The sequence below is a fragment of the Bidens hawaiensis genome, unplaced genomic scaffold, assembly GCF_021521415.1.
Source record: "Bidens hawaiensis isolate Kalapana, Puna unplaced genomic scaffold, B.hawaiensis_p1.1 tig00009970_1, whole genome shotgun sequence".
Classification (NCBI taxonomy): Eukaryota; Viridiplantae; Streptophyta; class Magnoliopsida; order Asterales; family Asteraceae; genus Bidens; species Bidens hawaiensis.
This window is the reverse complement of record NW_027491757.1, coordinates 407,058-414,956: the sequence shown is the minus strand read 5'-3', so window position 1 is coordinate 414,956 and position 7,899 is coordinate 407,058. Positions and strand designations below refer to the sequence as shown.

The following is a 7,899-nucleotide window of genomic DNA, read 5'->3' as shown; positions in this document are numbered from 1 at the left end:
TTAGGGATAATTAGTTGGGGTACAAATGTGCAATATTTTAGTTATAAAAAATATCTAACTAAGTGCTATCGGACACTTAACTGCTAAATGGGTATTTTACTTAATATTTAGACAAGAAAATTAACAAGTCGATTCGTGTCTACCTGTTTTGTACAGGAATCCTGTAAACGCCATGCACGATACCTGCTAAGGTCGTGTAGGATTGTGTCATGTATTCGTGTATGTGTTTAAATTGTCAGCCCTAAAATAAATAGAAGTTACAACACAAACATTGCGAATTACGCTGAAAAAGATACAAGTTACAACACAAACATTGCGAATTATTCGATCACCATGGTAATCTTACATTTTGATCCAAACAAACGACGCGTGAAAAGTAAAAAGCAGGTAGTAGATCTTCGGCTAGCAACTTTCGCATGATTTCATCTTGAAGCATCACAATAGTTTTACAAGAAGGGATACCAATTCGATTGACATTGAGGTCGCCTGCACGAACAAGGAGGCGGTTTAGACTGACATGGAGGCAGCCCGCACGGCTGAAATGGAGGCGGTTTAATCACGTCTGGGCAGGCAGGCGGTACAAAAGGAAAGCGTCTCCTTCTTTCTTCGTCAATAATTTGCTGTAGCTTTTCTGCCTTTTCTTTGGCTGCTTTTGCTTCCTTCTGGCTTGTTTCAAGTTTTTTCTTCATCTTGCGCATTTCGCCATGTTTTTTCACTGAAGTTTGAAAAAAAATTGTAAATGCATGCATGAATAACAATAGCTTTGTAAAATACGGCATATGCATTCAAACAATATATTAATTAAGAGCATTCTCGACCCATCCGGCCACCATATTATGTGAACGGGCCACCATATTAGTGAACGGGCTTTTATAGTATATGGAGTGGTTTAGAATGTTGCAAGTATGAGTGTTCAAAAAAATCCAAGTCCGAATTCGTATCCGAATCCAAATAATCCAAAAATTCAATTATCCGAATCTCGAATATCCGAGTTTTCGGATTCGGATAGTGATTTTGAAAACTTTATCTGAAATATTTTTTTAATTATAAAATAATAAATATTATTAATAAATTTCGGATATTTTGGATAATTTTTGGATATTTCGGGTAACTTTTCGGACATTTCGGATAATTTTTTTGGATATTTTGGATAATTTTCGAATACTTCGGGTAATTTATTGAATATCTAGGACAATTTTTCGAATATTTCAGATATCCGAAATATTTTTAAAATTAGTTCTTTAAATTAATTTTATAATTTCGGATATTTTGAATATCCGTTTCACTATCCGATCGGATGTCCGAAATTTCGGATTCGGATAGTGATATCCACTATCCGAAAGTTCAGATATCTGACTTTAACACCCCTAGTTGTGACTAAAGGAGAGAAGAAAATGTTGTAATTTTTTATATATTTGAAAAGTTCTTGTAACATTTAATAAATTTTTTAATATTTTTTTAAGTGGTTATAGATAGATGAGAAAGAAAATACAATGATAAATATATAAATAAATATTATTTAATTTAAGAATGCTTTAAGACATGTTTTTGCAAGCACAAGTCATAGTAACAGCCAATCCCACACCAAGAATGAAGATTTATACCGAAACAAGCTAAAGCAATAGTTAATCCCACGCCGAGAACGATGGATACAGTGATACCAATAATCAACCCCAAATTGTTTTTGTTGCCATTAATTCTTCTACTAGGACTTGAGTTATCATTGTCACTAGCAGGATTTAAGTTACCTGGAATAATGCATGCATAGTTTATATATTAATGCAATATCATTAAATATGATAGCTAATTCAAACCACTAAAACAATAGATCATGGGCTTACTCTGATCCGCAAATCGGATATAGCATTTTCCTAGGTACATGTCACCCCAAGTCGACGCCTCACACTCTGATCTCAGCCGTCCACTTGCCTCTATAAGACAATCTTGACAATCGCTTAGACTCAAATCTTGTGTACACTGTGCCACACCTTGTATGCTCCCAAAATCACCACCACGAAAGTATTGTCCGTTCCCACCAACTAGATACGCCAACGCACTATCTATACGGCTCAATACATCAGAGTTATAGCCGATCGAAGGGCCACATTTTTTGCATACCTCCATCTTGTTCTCAGCCCCAAAAAATGACGTGTCATCGTACTTCACAAAACATGCTTCTAACTGTATTTCACCGCCTTTGGACTTTGGACAGGTGGTCTAGAGTTGATTTATAGAGTTAGCCACACAATCACTACAATCTTTGGAGATAACGTCCCCTCTACATTGAAAGAGGCCGTAAACTGTATCGCTTTGTGGGGAGGTTTCAAATTTGTTGAAGTTGTCAACTGAGGCTGAGTCTGTTAAGGAAGTGAATAGCGAGTTGATATTCGACTCGTATGGTGTTGTTGAGGTGAAGTTGAGTTGAGAGCATTGCACATAGACGTTGGAGTCTGCGGTAGAGACTGATAAGAGGGAGAAAATGAAAGATAATATGAGAAATGAAAGAGAGAAAGCTTGTTGTAACATTTTAGAGAATATAGTTTCAATCCTTTTGTTGTGACAACTTATGAGTCATACAATGCATGCACATGCATATATATACACACACACAAGAAGCAAAATTTCATTTTGTAAACAAGTAAAGTTTAATTATGTGTACATTAACTACAATAGTATGTGAATTAATTAACTTGTAATGATTGGGTGGTTGCTATTGGCACTTTGTTTAATAACTGCTTGATCATTGGTAATTAATGTCAATGGAAAATTCCGAAAATAAGCGTTTATAAAAACAATTTTTCAAGTTTTAGGTGCCATTTGTAAGAAATTCTAGAAATATGTATTATAAACTAGTCACGACGGGTAAACTACTCGTGTAGGGAATGTAAACCGGGTAAACTAGTTGTCGCGACTAAAAACTTATGAATTACTTGTTAGCGTTGATTACGAAGTATGAAACTTATTTAGTTGTGACGAGTAAATGATTAGTGAAGTTATGGTTAGTTTAAGGGCACGTGACAAGTTTTAATTGGTTCTACAAACAACTCGTCACGACTAGTTTATAATACCTATTTCTGTAATTTCTTACAAATGACACCTAAAATTTGAAAGTTTTTTTCATAAACGCTTATATTCGGAATTTTCCCTTAATATCAATCTAGTATCACTGTAATCCAGTTTTGAGAGCACCGGTTCGATTATTGTTGAACCGGTTTCCATCATAATGACATTGAATTATTACTATAATAAATAAATTAACGTGAAAGAAGACAAACTTATGAGTAATAATAATATATGCCTAACAAAGATAATGACATATAATAAATAAAAAAACATATGAGAAAGATAGAAGTATCGAGTCCAACTATATACAAACAGAGATGGCTTCTATTTAAATCCGTAAGAAATCTGGTGGTGATACTCCAATATCATTAGGGCGTCACGGATAATTAAGAGAAGTTTCGACTGGAAAATGTTTCCAGAACGATTTCAGTTCAGACTTAGCCGCAATAAATTTATCAATGGAATATTGATAACTCACCTCACGAACGAATGTTTCATGTAAATAATGGCTAAATCGACTTTTATTTACTTTCACTATATTTCTTTTTACTTTTTTTTTTCGAATATGTTGGTAATTTTGTCAATGTATGTGATAATAATTTTATTTAGTAATGTGAGATATTTTTCGTTATGATAATTATTTTCTTATCAAGTGTTAAAATTTAAAAGAACTAATAATATTTTTTGACAGCAATTTTTTTACACCAAAACCATATCTTATATATACAAGAATTTAAACCCGTAGCACTTTTATAGAAGACAAACACCATATTACTAGACTAGATTTCTAACTTATCAACTTATGAATTACTTTTCTCTTAGTATGATAAAAAAAATATATGGAATTAGATTCTTTTCTTGTAATAACCAAAACTAGATTATTTAATAATGCAAGTTTATGCTAAGATACAAGATATTATAAAAATCCAATATACTTGGTTTTCAGTTTGACGTTCAACGGTTTTCAGTTTGACGTTCCAACTTAATTATTTGACTTCAATTTTTTGAAGTTTCAGTTTTGGATTTACTTTGGTGGCTTGATTCCTTTACAAGAAGAAACCAAAGGTTCTTAGTTTTGTTTATATTACTTGCTTGTTGTAATGTTGTTCATAAGAGAAAAAATATACTATCATGTGACTTGAGTTTATGTTATAATCGGTACTAATTAAGTTTGTTATGGTAATATTTATTGAAATTAATTATTATTACTTATCATGTGATTGAGAACTTTTGGCCGTGTTTTAAAACCGGTACGTACCAGTCAGTTAAACCGTTAATACCGGATTTTGGTAAGGCAACCGATATTTTTAGACGGTTTGCTAGAACATCGTCTCACCGGTTTTTTAAAAATTACCGGTTTAAACCGACCCGGTTTTAAACCAAGATAGTATCAGTTGTTGGGATGATTTTGTAGATGGTTGCTGTGAATTAGTATTTTTAATTGCTACAACTTTGGTTAGGTTGTTTATTTGATTGCAGGATCCGACTTTAATTAGTTTCTATAAGTCTAAACTTGAATTTCTTACTTTCTCTAATCATGCAATCGATATGAGAAGCATGCATATAATCGGAAGTTTATGTACTAAAGCTTTAAATTTTCTTTGTAATAATTTTATTATGTAATTTCATTATTTGTAACTTTATATGTTTTTAAAATATGTTGGCATTTGAGATTTGAGAATGGCTTGCTATTACAAATCATGTTATCATTTAAAAAAACTTGTTCAAAATTAAGTTGCCAGAAAATGACTTGCCGTTATAAATCAATAACTTTATCATTGGACCAACATAATTTTTTCTATATAAACTACATGTAAAACTTTATTTAAGTAGATTAAAAAAAGTCTTATACAAACCTATCAAAAATCTTTTTATAAGTAATGTAAATAAATAATCTAACATTCAAATATATGAAGGTGTTTTTTTACTTGACGTATTTCCTAATTTCTGCTCGTGTAGTATACGGGTCAATAACCTAGTATTATTATATTTAACAATTGAGAACTTTTGGCTGGGTTTTAAAACCGGTACGTACCGGCTGGTAAAACCGGTTATACCGGATTTTGGTAAGGCAACCGGTATTAATTAGAGCCCGTTATTTTTGGATGGTTTGCTAGAACATCGTATTGCCGGTTTTTGGGAAAAAAAATACCGGTTTAAACCAGCCCAGTTTTAAACCAATATATTTTTGATAATTTTTTGCGGTCAATATTTTTTAAAAATGACTTTTAACTAGGATAAAGTTGAAACGAGTACTCATAGTAAACGACAAATCACTAATAAACAAATTTTGTATCCTGCAAATCCAATATTGGTTTCTTTACATCTTTTGTAATTGATTAAGTTTCTGTTTGACTTATCATTTATCATTGTTCATGTGTGATATTTGATTCACGTTTGAGGTTTACTAACTTTTGAGTTGTTTTTGAGTTAATATTTATATGGAATTATAGGGTAAACTATTTAACCCGGTTGAACCTCCTGATAGATCCCGTTTCAACCGATTATACCATTTTTAAACCATATCCGGTACGAGTAAAATACAGGTTTTTAAAGCATTGCTTTTTGGTGTTGCAAAGTCCCCCATTAGGCCACCTTGTGGCACCTTAGTGATGCAACATATTTTGTTTGCTTTTTTTTCAGTCCGTAACGAAAACCCAATTGAGAACTTTGGTGTCGCAAAGCCTCCATTGGGCCACTTTGCGGCACAGCGGTGCAACATATTTTGTTTTTGTTTTTGTTCAAGTCTGTAACGCATGTACCGAAAAACAAACAAATGTCAATGACTGCCTATACGGCCAAGATCAATAATTGTCGGGTTTTACCAACATCAAGTATATCGACCGATGCCACCCCTTTGGTCCACCTCCATTTTTATAACCTTTTATTTTAGTTCCGGTACAATGGCGCACGTCACAAAAACCGACAGAATTCGCATTGACTTATCATCTCTAACGCTTGGGTTTTACCGATTTGCCCCCAGCGCGTTATATAGATAAGCAGTTCTCAATCTCATACACCAAATTTATCACTACCAGCGTACATCCAAAGAAACTGATTTAAGATTTAAGGATCAAGACCTTGCACCTATTTTCAGTAAACCGGGAAAAAAGGGGGGGGGGGGGGGTTGGATTCGATGGTTTTGACACAGGTATATTTATTTGTGTGTTTGTTCGCTACTTGGAGCCAATGGGAAAAAAAAGAGTCGTATTAATGAACAGTCTTTCGAAAAAAGAAAAAACCTTTTTAAAAGTCGTATTATGCTGTTGTAGTTACAACCTAGAACCATCAAATATAGTTGCAGGTCTTCTGGTTCAATGACATGAAGATGATGGTTAATACTTGAGACTTTAAGGTCTCAAATTCGAAATCTGTCTCATGAAGTTTTCCAATAGTGATGGGTTTCTGGGTTTCCATATTGACACTGTTTTTAGATGAATCAAGTATAGATCGTCAAAATCAATACGTACAATTGATATTTTGTCATCTGAAGGATCACCCGAAACTTGAGTTGGAAAATGGAAAGATTTGTACAAGTTATACGTTTCGTCACCACTTTGTGGAAAAGCCTTAGGTATGAATATGTTAGATACCTGTGACTCGATTGCTGAAATAGTATCTCTCCCCCAAAAAGCATGTTTTTTTTACCGACGCACAAAGAAAATATTTAGGAAAAAAAAACATAAATTTGACAGAAGCTTGATAATGACCGTAGGTCGTCTATGGGACCCCACTTATCCATAAACAAGAAACATCTTGATCGAAATATAAAATGATTATATATACGGATTTGTCATGCGTATGTGTCTTCAACTTCTGATTTGAATCTACTACTTCTTCGGGAATATAATATCATAGCAAATTATGGTATAGTAGTACAAGTGGTGAAGCTTGGGTTTAATCACGCGGTGATCGAAATTACGGACCCAAAAATTTTCCGGTCGATAATTAGGTTTGTGTCGGTGATTCGGTTCGGTTCGGGTCTGGTCACATCAAATAGCCCCTTTAATTTTAAGTTTTATATGAACAAAGTTTTTACTATTCGACTACTATTTTGTAACTTTTGTTTATACAAACTGTGAGGTTTTTTAAAAGAAATCACATAATGGGGTATTATATATAAAAAAATCAGGGGTGACCGTTAGCTTTTTGGAAAAATATATCTGGGGTAATCGTGCTTAATACCAATAAAAGGTTTCAAGAAATCACGAAATTTACACTGTTAATCAAAAAAAGACAGTAACCGGGGCCACCCCCAGTCCTCAAGAAGTTACACCCCTGAGTAGTACAACACTTAATATACCTTGAAGTAGTTTTGGATTCTTAAATTAGGCCTCACGACATTAAACCCTTCTGAGAGTTTTTAGGGGTTTAGCCGATGTTCGTTGTTCAAAAAATAACAATATTTAAGGATAATAACTAGTCACGTTTCTAACGATTTTTTTTTTATTAAAGTTTCTTAATATTATGAGCAGGTAGAAAAAAGAAGCATAAAATTAAGTGCATAAATTAAATTAGTCCCAAATATTACACAAAATGCCATCTATAAAAGTCACACTTCCATTGGTCTTCCACCAAGTTGGGAAATTTAGAACGTATTAAAGGAGGTTATTATTTGGTCTAAACTTTTGGACCAGCATCACGGAATCGGTATTATTCAAATTAGTATTAGTTTGTTTTTATCGTTTTGATTGGTGTAAATAAGTGTCAATATTCTTTAGTAAATCTTTTTCGGCATATCATAACCTTATTATTATTCTTATTTTGCTTTTCTTTTTTTTCTGTTGCTCTGTCGCGTGTCAATATCGTAACGAACGGAACCGATAACAACTGAAA

At 33.2% G+C, this 7,899-nt stretch overlaps 1 pseudogene across 1 annotated transcript; it reads right to left on the bottom strand.

Annotated features, from left to right (window-relative positions):
- Positions 1-235: 235 nt before the first annotated feature.
- Positions 236-2,605, bottom strand: LOC143534003 (plasmodesmata-located protein 6-like; annotated as a pseudogene). Its single transcript, XR_013135456.1, has 5 exons — positions 1,842-2,605; positions 1,605-1,748; positions 518-715; positions 347-426; positions 236-241 (listed from the first exon to the last, which is right to left on the bottom strand). The product of XR_013135456.1 is annotated as a plasmodesmata-located protein 6-like (transcript).
- Positions 2,606-7,899: the final 5,294 nt, after the last annotated feature.